The sequence below is a fragment of the Macrobrachium nipponense genome, chromosome 47, assembly GCF_015104395.2.
Source record: "Macrobrachium nipponense isolate FS-2020 chromosome 47, ASM1510439v2, whole genome shotgun sequence".
Classification (NCBI taxonomy): domain Eukaryota; kingdom Metazoa; phylum Arthropoda; class Malacostraca; order Decapoda; family Palaemonidae; genus Macrobrachium; species Macrobrachium nipponense.
The window spans coordinates 35627308-35641100 of NC_087222.1; the positions used below are offsets into that span (position 1 = coordinate 35627308).

General features: G+C 41.9%; 1 protein-coding gene across 1 annotated transcript in view; it reads right to left on the minus strand.

Moving 5' to 3' along the window:
- Positions 1 to 13793, minus strand: part of LOC135204902 (tigger transposable element-derived protein 1-like) — a 64261-nt gene that overhangs the window by 12242 nt on the left and 38226 nt on the right. The window lies entirely within an intron of this gene.

Here is a 13793-nt window from a genome sequence, read left to right on the forward strand (position 1 = left end):
TTTTTAAAAACTTCACCATAAATTGAAATATTGTGCTAGAGACTTCCAATTTGTTGCAAAATAAAGGTAAATGATTGAGTATTACTAGAATGTAATAGTTTTAGCTTACAATTGCATTTTTTAACCATTTCGGTCGAGTCAAAGTTGACCGAAGGTTGAAATTTTCACACATCATGATTTATATGAAAATATTTCAAAACTGATAAAAGCTACAACCATGGGTTGTTTTTTGTTGTATTCTACATGAAATTGCGCACATTTTCATATATAAAACTTTATGTAACAGCTAATATAAAACGGTGCAAAAATTACGACATGTCGGACGAAAAAATTTCTAATTTTTTCGGAAGAGTTGCCGTGCAGACGTAAGGAAAAAGTTTTTTCAAAAATGGACCATAAATCGAAATATTGTGCTAGAGACTTCCAATTTGTTGCAAAATGAAGGTAAATGATTGAATATTACTAGAATGTAATAGTTTTAGCTTACAATTGCGTTTTTTGACCATTTTGGTTGAGTCAAAGTTGACCGAAGGTTGATATTTTGGCACTTAATGTTATTTATATGAAAATATTTCAAAACTGATAAAAGCTACAACCATGGGTTGTTTTTGTTGTATTCTACATGAAATTGCGCACATTTTCATATATAAAACTTTGTGTAACGGCTAATATAAAACTGCAAACATTACGACAATCGGACGAAAAAAATTCTGATTTTTTCAGCAGTTACCTCGCGGACATAGGAAAAAGTTTGTTTTTTTTAAATTCACCATAAATCAAAATATTGTGCTAGAGACTTCCAATTTGTTGCAAAATGATGGTAAATAATTGAATATTACTAGAATGTAAGATTTTTAGCTTACAACTGCGGTTTTCGACCATTTTGGTCGAGTCAATGTTGACTGAAGGTTGAAATTTTGGCACTTATTGTTATTTATACAAAAATATTTCAAAACGGATAAAATTAACAACCATGGGTTGTTTTTTGTTGCATTCTACATGAAATTGCACACATTTTCATATATAAAACTTTATGTAACGGCTAATATAAAACTGCAAACATTACGACAATAGGGCAAAAAAATTCTGATTTTTTCGGAAGAGTTACCGTGCAGACACAAGGAAAAAGTTTTTAAAAAATTCACCATAAATCGAAATATTGTGTTAGAGACTTCCAATTTGTTGCAAAATAAAGGTAAATGATTGAATATTACTGGAATGTAAGAGTTTAAGCTTACAATTGCGTTTTTCAACCATTTCGGTTGAGTCAAAGTTGACCAAAGGTTGACATTTTGGCACATCATTATTTATATGAAAATATGTATTTCAAAACTGATAAAAGCTACAACCATGGGTTGTTTTTTTGTTGTATTCTACATGAAATTGCGTACATTTCCAAATATAAAACTTTATGTCAATGGCTAATATAAAACGGTGCAAACATTACGACAATCGGACGAAAAACAAAAAAATTCTGATTTTTTTCGGAAGAGTTTCACCGGCGCGGACATAGGAAAAAGTTTTTTTTTTAAATTCACCATAAATCGAAATATTGTGCGAGAGACTTCCAATTTGTTGTAAAAATTAAGGTAAATGATTGAATATTACTAGAATTAAGAATTTTAGCTTACAATTGCATTTTTCGACCATTTTGGTAGTCAAAGTTGACCGAAGGTTGAAATTTTGGCACTTATCGTTATTTATAAGAAAATATTTCAAAACTCTATTCTACATGAAATTGCACACATTTTCATATATAAAACTCTATGTAACAGCTAATATAAAATGGTGCAAAATTATGTCATCGTGACAAAATAATTTCCGAGATGTGTCGCTGATGCTTTTTAGTGCAAGAAGAAAGAAATTCACGCTTGCACGCCTGGGTAACGCTTGTAAACAAAACAACAGCTTGATCCGTGAACTCCCAGCATCCCCTCAAGGCGCGTGATTTAAAATTTTTCGCAAAGTAGGCCTATAACTATTTTTCCGCGAATTAAAAAAAAAAATTTTTTTTGCATCAACGATTCATACGTCAATTAAGCACCCAACAGACAATTTTCGTCGACGTAAAATACGTCCAATAGGCGTTTAATTTAACCCTTAAACACCGAAGGGGTATATTAAAAATTGTCTCCCGTGTGCCGGAGGTGTTTCAGAGTGAGCGCGTAAGCGAAAATATTATCCCAAATAATACATGAATTCGTAACGTGCGGATGTAAACAAATATTTTTTTCAAAAAATTCACCAAATAAATCTAAATATTGTCCTAGGAGTTCCTTTCCAATTTCCTTCAAAATGAAGACAAATGATTGAATATTACTATACTGTAAGAGTATTAGCTTACAATTGCAGTTTTTGATCATACCTGATGAGTTAAAGTTGACTGAATGTCGAATTTTTTTATATATTTTTTTTATATGCAATTATTTCAGAAATTAGAAAAAGCTACAACCTTCAATATTTTTCATTGATTCACATGAAATTGCGCATATTTTCATATATAAAACTCTATGAGATGCCTAATATGAAACGGAGCAAATATTCTGAGAATGGGACGTACGCATTTCAGAGATTTGTGGCGGAGAACCGCGGCGCGGAAGGAAGGAAAGTTTTTTTTTTTTTAAATTTCACCATAAATCTAAATATTGTGCTAGAGACTTCGAATTTGTTTCAAGATGAAGATAAATGACTGAATATTACTAGACTGTAAGAGTTTTAGCTTACAATTCCGTTTTTTTTTTCGACCATTTCGGTAGAGTCAAAATTGACCAAACGTGGTTTTTTTTTTTTTTTTTTCTATTTATCGTGATTTATATGCAAATATTTCAAAAATGAGAAAAGCTACAACCTTCAATTATTTTTTGTTGTATTCAACATAAAATTGCGCACATTTTCATATATAAAACTTTATGTAACGGCTAATTTAAAATGGTGCAAAACATTACCCACAATCGCACGTAGGATTTTTTCGGAAGAGTTACCGCGCGGACGAAAAGAAAATGTTATTTTTTTCATAAATTCACCATAAATCCAAATATTGTGCTAGAGACTTCCAATTTGTTGCAAAATGAAGGTAAATGATTGAATATTGCTAGAATATAAGTGTTTTAGCTTACAATTGCGTTTTTCGACCATTTCGGTAGAGTCAAAGTTGACCGAAGGCAGTTGAAAATTTGTCACATTTTTTATATGAAAATATTTCAAAATTGATAAAAGCTACAACCATGGGTTGTTTTTAGTGTATTGTGCATTGAAATTGCGCACATTTCCATATATAAAACTTTATGTAACGGCTAATTTTAAAATGGTGCAAACATTACCACAATCGCATGTATGATTTTTTTCGGATGAGTTACCGCGTGGAAGTAAAGAATAAGGAAAAAGGTTTTTCATAAATTCACCATAAATCGAAATATTGTGCTAGAGACTTCCAATTAGTTGCAAAATGAAGGTAAATGATTGAATATTACTAAAATATAAGAATTTTAGCTTACAATTGAGTTTTTTGACCATTTCGGTAGAGTAAAAGTGGACCGAAGGTTGAAATTTTGGCACTTATCGTTATTTATATGAAAATATCTCAAAACTGATAAAAGCTCCAATCATGAGTATTTTTTGTTTTATTCTACATAAAAATGCGCACATTTTCATATATAATACTCCATGTAACGGCTAATTTAAAATGGTACAAAAATTATGTCAAAGTGACAAAATAATTTCCGAGATGTGTCACAGATACTTTTTAGTGCGGCAAGAAAGAAATTCGCGCTTGCGCACCTGCGTAACGATTGTAAACAAAACAACACCTTGATCCGTGAACTCCCAGCATCCCCAAGGCGCGTGATTCAAGAGTTTTCGGCTGGTAGGCCTAAAAGTATTTTTCCGCAAATTTTTAAAAAACTTTTGTATGTCGACGTAAAATACGTCCAGTCGGCGTTTAAGGGTTAAGCACTAAGAGAAGATACTATTTGTCTCGGTCACATACCAGAAGAGTTAACTTACAGTTATGTGCCTATTACATGGACATTGCAACTGATAACAGAAGCATGTCTCGAGAGTAATATACATAGTATATTTGTAGGTTCCTGTACATCGCACTCCAGCCTAATTCTTCTTCATTTGAGGAACAAGAATAAGGACTGGAAGCAGACCTTCATTCTCTAATGAAGAAAGCAAAGGTGAAGTTTTCCCGGAGGGAGACTTCTACGGTGATAACATGATACCGAAGTTGACTACGTAGTTTAAGCTGAACTGGATGTTCCCAAAACAGTGGCGCTGGAGAGGTCATCAAACCTCTCAGTGCTATCCATCCTGAACAGTTTGACATATGTTCGGTAAGATCCTAGGATTGAACCAAAAACAGTCTCTCGGGTTTGAATTCTGAGGAGTAGACTCCACAGAATTTCTCTTATTTCCTTGTTTATTCTGGTATAACCAGGAAGTATTTCAGGGGTGACTGTGTCCTGAGGCAACGGACCATCAGGTCCATCCTGGCTGAGCCCCTCCTGAGACACTCTTCCTTCAGCAGAAGAACCTCACCAGCTCCCCTATGATCTCCGGTCCTAAGACAGAACCGGGCACATAGGCTCTCGTGGCTGGACCAAGAGAAGCGAACTACTCACAATAACCCCTACAACAAAGAACATGAGGTGAAGAAAAAAACAAGCCATCACCGTGCTATGGAATGTCAGCATCGAGAATGCAAGCGTCAGCTCCAAGATACAGTGCAAGAAACAAGCACTGTATATACAATCCCATGGGATGGTGCAGATATGGAGATAATTGCAGATTTATACACAAAATGAATAATTATGAAGAAGGAAGATCAATATATTGGAAAAGTTGGGCTTTTTAATGTCGGAATTTCTGGAAATGAAGCAAAGAGACATGGGAAAAAATCCATATTATTACCCATATTAAATGATGGGGGATAATGTGCAAACCATCATAGTGATGAATGCGCAAGGTTTAGTTACGAGAAACTCAAAAAGAAAAATAGAATTCTTAGAACTAATGCAAACTGAAAAAAAAAAATATGTATATATATATATATATATATATATACGTGAAACCTGTATTCCAAGAGACTGGTAATGATGATCAGATAAAGGGGTTCCAAACTTATAGATCACAGAAAAAATAGGAATCAAGAGGGACCGCGATACAGTAATGCCTCAGGATATGAAATTAATCCGTTCCGAAGCGGCCTTTGTGACCCGATTTTTTTCGTATCAAGAACTACATTTACATGTAAATTGCCTAATTCGTTCCAAGCCCCACAAAAACACCACAGTAAATTTTATATAATAAAGCTAAATTGATCAATAAACAATGAAATACAACAATTTGGACCTTTCAATACCCTAACCTAAATGTGACCTGACCTGTAAAAAGGGAATTTTTGACGTAGGAAAAATCTATTTCTGGGTGATTGGCTCGTGTCGCCCTATGAAATATCCTTAAGATCATTATTTCTAGGTAAATTAATCTAAAATTACCAGAGAAAAACAAAATTAAGAAAATGTCAGTAAAAACTGACTCGCTCACTCTATAAAAGAAGTGTCGGTATGTGAATATAGGCGAGTGGGATCACCACGAGTCATTCACCATTTAGACCTTCCAACATAAAATCCCCACCAGAGAGAGCTGATACTAAAGGGTGATGCGGACCGCTACTAATACTTACTACCGACGCCACGGACAGCAGCGCCCCTAGCGGTCATCCTTAATCTATGAACATCTTGTCCTGCAGGGTGGGTAAAAGAAAACAGGGTGGGTTTCATAGGGCGACACGAGCCAATCACCCAGAAATAGATTTTTCCTACGTCAAAATCCCTTTTCTGGGCTCAGCTCGTGTCGGCCTATGAAATAGTACCAGAGAAACAGACAAGATGGGAATAAGGACAAATGAAACCCAATAGTAAAAAGAGATATATAATATAAGTGAATCAGGGACATTACAGTATACAAACAAAGTACTTAAAGCTAACTTATCCTAAACAATGGTATGATAAAGAAAGCAATCAATATAAAGTACTTAAAATTAACTTATATTAAACATAGTAACATATAATAATGTAATGGCAAAACAATAGAGAATGATTCACTTAATCAAGATATTTACAAAATATACAAACACATTGTGTTCTACCCTAGCATAAAAATAAGGGTAGAAACACTGAAGTACATTATATGTACATAACGTGGATGTCCTAGCAAAAAAACAAAAAAATAAGGGACAATCCACCTATATGATTCTAGCGGCTAAGGCTAGAGTATTCCGAGTAGCATGGCAATAGGGTGAGGCATGTTGGACGAGGTAGGTAGAAAGGAGACCTGGATCTATACTACAACTACTATACAGTATCAGGAGAAACAATGTTTCCCGCTGCTACTGCAGAAAATTTTAAAGATTCCAAGGACTTTAGGTAATGACGTTTAAAGACTGTCGGTGATTTCCATCCAGTATACTTTTTAAGATCCTCAAAGTTCATATGTTGGAAGTAATTAATTGAGGTGGCTACTCCTCTGATGTCATGTGCTTTTGGAAATGAATCAGGATTGGCTTGTTTAATGAAGTAAAGGATCTGTTGTCTGATTCCTTTTACTGATAAAGTGCCACCTTTTTCTCTCATAAAGAGAGAACCTGAGGATCTTGAGGATGTACGAGATAGAAAGGCTCTAAAGTTGATACTGGGCAGAAGAGAAGGATCTTGCGGAAGTGGGATGACTTTCCAAGGAGCCCGCCTTGCAAGGGGATCCTCATTTTTAGCTAAAAAGCTACGATCCGGGCAAGTAGAACTTCTCCTGATGGGGAGGAACTTCCCACATGAAACCCGCATCTCTGGATAGAGCCGACAGTTCTGAATTCTGGCTCCTGAGCCAGGCTTAATAAAACGTCTTTCTAAGAAGCATTATGAATGTGCAAGACGAGTTTGTCAGTATCTGAGGCTAGTTTGAGGACATCATTTAAGAACCATGAAACTGCAGTAGGCCTTGAGGAAGGTCTAAGTCTAGCACAGGCTTTGGAATAGACGTAAAGTAAGATTCTTTTGTTAGGTCTATCTGGAAACCCAACTGAAAGATTTTCTTCAAAGCCGATTTATGAGTAGTAATAGTGCTAGCTGCTAAGCCTTTTTTCAAACAAGGACCTGAAAAAAGATATAGCTAAGTTAACTGTCATGGTTGTAGTGTTTGATTCTTTCAGGAAGGATGCTAATTTTTTTAACAGCTGATCATTTGTCTAAATAGCTGACTCTCTTTTATCTGATTCTAGGAAGAGGATGTTTTGTGGATCAATGTTAGCATCTTTGTTAGCCGCAAACTTCATGAAGTCCATAAAGTTAGGGTCTGAAGAATTCCTGAGGAAGCGAACACAGTCCTCATTTGTACTGATTGCGACAGCTTGGGATTATGGGAATCCGTTGAGGTCGGAGACCCAATTCCAGAAGCAGAGGATACCAGTTGCTTTTTGGCCAGTCTGGAGCAATCAGAGCTACTAGTCCCTTGAAAGTCCTCAGCTTGCTCAAGACTTTCAAAAGAAGATTCACTGGAGGAAAAACAAATTTTCCTCCATTGATTCCAATCTAACGACAGGGCGTCCGTGGCATAAGCCAGAGGGTCCAGGTTGGGGGCCACATAGCAAGGGAGCTTGTGGTTCGCTTGTGAGGCGACGATATCTACTTGGAGACCTGGGACTCTCCGGCATATCCACTGGAATGACCCGTCGTCCAGGGACCATTCTGATTCCAGAGGGACTGACCGGGACAAAGCGTCTGCTAACACATTTCTTACCCCCGCCAGGTGAGTGGCGGACAGATGCCATCTGTGTTTGTCTGCTAGCGCAAAGATAGCTATCATGACATGATTTACGTGTTTGGATTTGGACCCTCCTCTGTTGATGCAATGTACTACCACTGCACTGTCCCCAAAACTAGTCTTAGATGAGACTTCTTCGGGGGAAGGAGTCTCTTCAGGGTAAGAAATACTGCCATTGCTTCCAGGACGTTTATGTGAAGCTGGCGGAACTGAACTGACCAAGTCCCCTGAACTTGCTTGAATTGAGAATATCCCCCCCATCCGAACAGGGAGGCATCCGTGTGAATGGTTAACACTGGAAGGGGATATTGAAGGGGTACTAATTTGGCAAGGTTCTTCACTTTTGTCCATGGACGAGCTGATTGCGAAGGATCTGTGGAATTATTGACAACTTGTCTCGAGATTTGGCGTTTGCTCTCGATCGCCAAACTCGATTTATATCTTTCAGCCTTGCTTTCAGGAGGATGTCTGTCACTGAGGCAAACTGAAGAGAACCTAGGATTCTTTCCTGGTTTCTCCTTGATGTTTGTTTGCATTTGAGAAATTGTTTCACAGACTTGGCTATTTCTTTCCTTTTGACCACCGGAATTAACAGATTGTGGGAAGACAAATCCCATTGGATTCCTAGCCACTGAAAACGAGACTCCGGAGTAAGTCTGGATTTCGTTTTGTTTATCTGACCCCAGATGTTCCAGAAATGAACTACCTTCTTTGTGGCTTTGAGACATTCCTCGACCGTTGGTGCCCGGATCAACCAATCGTCGAGGTATGCTGCTACCATTATCCATTGAGTTCTCAATTGTGAACTACCACTTCGCTACTTTCGTGAATACCCTGGGGGCTACATTCAGACCGAAGGGCATCACTTTGAATGAGAACGTCTGATTTCCTAGTTTGAAGCCTAGGAAGGATGGTCGGAAGTTGCTGGCTATAGGGATATGATAGTATGCGTCTGTAAGATCGATGGAGGTTGTGACGGCCCCACCAGGGGCGGGAAGTAAGGTCCGTACCTGCGAGATGGTGAGCATTTTGAACTTGTCGCAACGATGAAAGAGTTTAGCTTTGACAAGTCTAAGATTACCCTTCTTTTTGTTGAGCCTTTTCTTTGGCACGCTGAATAAGCGACCTTGAAATTTTAGATGCTTGACTCTCGCAATAGCTCCTTTCTGAAGGAGTTCCTCCGCATAATCTGTCAATTCCTTTGATGGTTCCTGATAGAATGATTTGATTGGAGGGGGATCTTTGATCCAACTCCAACCCAATCCTTTGGACACGATGCTCTGTGCCCATTTGCTGAACCCCCACCTGTGACGGAAGAGGAACAGCCTCCCTCCTACCTGGGAGCCTCACTGTTGTTGGGCGGGTTGACCTCCGCGCCCTCCTCGAATTGCCTTCCTCTTGCAGCTCTCCTGTGCCACGCTGGCGAAAGTGGCCCTCGCCCTGCTACCCCTAGAGAACCTATTAAAGGCTGGGTAGGCCTGGCTTTCGTACATAGAATTGACGGCCGGCGAAACTGCGAGGAGGTTGACGGTTGACTCTGAGGAACAACAGGAGGATGGGTGAGTCTGTTTTGAAGTAGATGGCTGTCCCTGTTGGGTAACTGGGACGCCTGAACAAACTGCTGTTGCTGCTGTTGCTTCTGGTAAGGCTGGAACCTTCTTCCTGTCTTCTAAGCTTCTTACCAGCAGCAGGGGCGGTCTCTTGTTACCTCTTGGAAGAGATGCCCCATCTAGCCCTAAGGCTCTGGTTGAGCCTAGCAGCCTCGTGGTGCACCTCGTTCACAGAGGACTCTGGGAAGAGGTCCGCACCCCACATGCTGGAAGCCAGGAGTCTATTAGGCTCATGCCTGATAGTGGCCTCCTGCAAGACGTGCTTTCGGCAGTTCCTCCTAGCTAGGAAGAAGTCGAAAGCATCAGCTTGGAATGTCTGGAGCTGAGATTTGGCCAGAATCTTGAATAAAGGTTATGTGCATAAGACAGGGCAGCCATTTCTGTAATGATTAGGAAGTTAAGGGACCTCCCAAATCTCTTGTTCGAGCATCGAACTCTGCCTGAATCAGGGTATCAGGCAGTCTTGGAAGCTTCTCGCCAAACTGGTCCATTGCGCAGTCTGGCTTAAGCTTACCAATCGAGAACGTGGCAGGCAAAGTTCTCCCACAATTCTCCAAAGGCTGGGAATAGCGGAGAAGTAGATTCCGCTTCCCTAAGCTGTGGCATGGGCTCGTCCTTGAGGACTGCCTGAAGAGTCGCTTCCACTATTTGGTAGCGAACGAAGAGAAGCTCCTCCTCCCCGTAGCGAAAATAGTGAACGGACTCTTGAAAGCTTGGAGCTTAGTGTTAGTACACTCCCAATCCTCCAGGCAGTGAACCCATTCCCGCTGTGCGTGATCCCTACTATACAGCACAGTCCTCTCGGGAAATCTTGTCCTCTCTAGTGAGAGCAGCAACGGTCAGCCTAGCATACCCAATGAAAGGCTGAGTCAGTCCAGGAGATAGAACTCGAAGTCCTCAATTCTTCGAGTTCCACACTCCGGGATAAGGATCATGCCGTCCTTGAAGGGGGCATAGCGGCCACTCTCCATGGGTTATCCATGGAGAAGGCTGGTAGGGATTCGTAGGGAGGTAACTGCAAAATGCCAGTACCTGCTACGGGGGAGCTTGGCTGAGGAACCTGACTAAGTCCAGCAAAACGGTCCTCTTGCTCTCTAACTCTGTTAGTAGAGAGATCCTGAATGGATTGGTCCAGACCTGTTTGATGGTGTTTGACAGCTGCGCAAACATCTGTTCAAACCTAGACCCGAGGGCGGTCATCCTCGAGCCAACCATCTCTCCCACTTGCTGCATCACCACTGCCGAAAAGGTGGTGGGATACAAAGGAGCTTGGTCCCGCCACCCCACAGGAGTTACTGGAGTGGATCCGGTGGATGCCGGAGAAGGCGTTGGCTGGCGGCTGGAGCGCGAGCCTTCTCCTTAGAAGCCTTGCTTCTAGAGCTCTTAGAGTAAGAAGAGCTTGGCTTTGCCTTCACCGCGTCAGCGTAGGAAGTCGTAGACTTCTTAGCTGAAGAAGACGACTTCTTAGAAGTCGTCTTATGGAGAGTCTTCTGTTCTCTCTGTCCCTTCACCTTCGGGGGTACAGAAAGAGCGGGAGAGCGGGGCAGGGATCTCAGATCCCGTAAAGCCTTGGAAAGAGGCAGAAGAAAGGACAGGAGAAGAAGATCCAGGAGCGCCCAAGGAAAGACCTTGGGCGCCCGACACACCTACCTCAACCAACAAATCCTCTGCCCCTACCGCCATAGGCTCGATGTTCAGGTCCAGGTTAGCCACATCTGGGACCGGCTCCTGCGTGGAGACGGACCCGAACGCCTGCTGCACCTCCTGCTGGATCGAAGCTATGAGAGGGGCTGCCGAGATGGGGTCAACATAGCCGGTCGACTTGCCACCGGGGAAGATCTGAACGGCCAGCTTCTTGTCCAGAATGTACGGCTGGCCCTTGGCGGCGTTCTTCCCAAGAAGCCGCCCACCCAAGCCTTCAGGGTTGCCAAGGCTACTTCCTTCACGGCGGCAGCCTGAAAGAGAAGCGAAATGAAGTTCTTCTAGCGGCGGAGACAGGGTTTTGTACAAAGCTTAAAACTAAGTGTTATTAGTGATAAGACCAAGAAGTCTAAGAGTAGACTTACCCCACCCAACAGCTGACTAGCAAGGTCGTAGCAGATGGTGCAAGCTTCTGGGTGCCAGACGATCAGTCCATTGTGGGTGGTGGCACACGGGGCGTGAGTTCCTTACACCCTCCTCATGGGCGCAGGGGTCGTAGAGTGTTGCGTTGCAACCCGGGACCTGACAGTTGGTAGCCTGTAAGTGGAGAGATACATAAGTATTCAGGTGCACACTTACAGCCTAACAATTGCTCCGCTGCATGCCGGAGCGTGAAAGTTAGATTAAACCAGAGCCCCGCCAATAATACGTGTGGTAACTAGGCGGTTGGAGTTGTCTAAGGCTACCCGCCGGATCGAGGAAAGGAAAAAAAGAGTTCCCCAACCATGGAAGTGGTGAGGAGCCATGAAAGGGGACCACGACGGAGAACGACGGAGATGGCACACATAAATAAATTAAAACTAAAATTCACCGTAATATTAGGGTATATCCGTATATATAACGAAGTATAAAATTTTCCGTCTACTAGAAGAGTGCCCGGGTAAGGAGCGAGCTCTCCTCCGGTAGCGGAAAAAAGGATATAGTAGGCAAGCAACAGACCACTAGTAATGTCCATCCCGCCCGCTGGCGGAGCCAGAACGAACCTATAACCAAAGGGGCCTCCGGCTTTTCATCGGAGGCTCCGTCTTACAGTAGGGGAAGGGTGGGACTGAACAATAGGTGGGGGGTCCCGGCGTAACACCGGCGGGAGACAGAGAGAGGGGGCGGGTGGCCTAATACCCCTCCCCGTCCCTACAGCTACCCGCTCGGTGACCCGGTACCCGAGACAAGTGGTCGCCCTGTACCCCAGCTGGGAGGGAGCTCCTGGCCTCCTCAGAGAGAGAGGGAGGAAGGCTACTGTGGTTGTCATGGCAACCAAGGAGTCCCCCAGACCCCTCCCTATACCTGTAGGGGAGGGAAGGGGAAGGGTAAGGTGCTATGGGACAAGTGATCGCAGGTGGCCTAAGCCGCGATAGCAACACAACCATGGAGGGGCCACGTGAACCAGACTGTACCAACACATGGTACATGCACCTAGGCTAGCCTAAACACCCTAAATAACACTGAAAATACATCGTAAAGGGGGAAAAGACACTTTTAGTAAAGAGAAAGAAGCCCAGGAGGAGGCAAGCTGTTCCAAAGAACAGTTGACTACTCGGAGCCAGCGGTAGCCGATGTAGAGCAAGAGCCGGGATGCTGGGTGGGCCAGAAACACGTATAGCCCTAAATACCAAACTAAGAGAAATGGTAAAAAGGGCTGTCCTAGCTATAAAAACGATGTAATAAATAACGTGAAACGTAGTAGTAAGAGCCCATAAGTATAAGATGTCCCAGTACGGGAGACCGGGTAAATCTTAACACGAGGCGGCACGCAGCCGCCACGAGTCACCGGGAGACCGTATATGACCTATTAAGAAGGAAAATACTGGTCCTGGAAGACTAAAAAACAGTAAAATACTACTTATGAGGCACTTAACTTAGCCGATGCGATAGCTGCACGTTCCATCGTAATGACGAGGTAAAATTACGAAAACACAACACGAGAGGAAAAAGCACTCAAGCGCTGCGAACCTAATGATTAAGGATGACCGCTAGGGCGCTGCTGTCCGTGGCGTCGGTAGTAGTAGTAGTAGTCGGCGCATCACCCTTTAGTATCAGCTCTCTCTGGTGGGGATTTTATGTTGGAAGGTCTAAATGGTGATGACTCGTGGTAGTGATCCCACTCGCCTATATTCACTACCGACACTTCTTTTTATAGAGTGAGCGAGTCAGTTTTACTGACATTTTCTTAATTTTTGTTTTTCTCTGGTAATTTTAGATTAATTTTACCTAGAAATAATGATCTGAAGGATATTTCATAGGCCGACACGAGCTGAGCCCAGAAATAAAGTGTATTAGTGTGCAGGGTACAAGAAATACTGTACGTACATGTAGTAAAATGGGGAACCTAACCTTTCGAGTGAGGCGATGTCCGAAAGTGGCAACAGAGTAGGAGGACAAATGGCAGAAAACATGAACACTTAACTTTATGAAACACATTAAAAAAATGGCAGAAAACATTAATACTCAACTTTACGAAACACATTAACAAAAGGCAGAAAACATTAACACTTCTTGATTATCTTCATCTTCAACTCCATAGAAAGCATCCTCTTCTTTCCGTGAACTTCAGCAACATTCTTGGGACCCGTGGCTAATAACTTAAGTAATTAAGTTCACACACAACACGATAAAGCAACTTACAGTACAACGAAAGCGAAATCACTGACACGAATTTGTTAACAA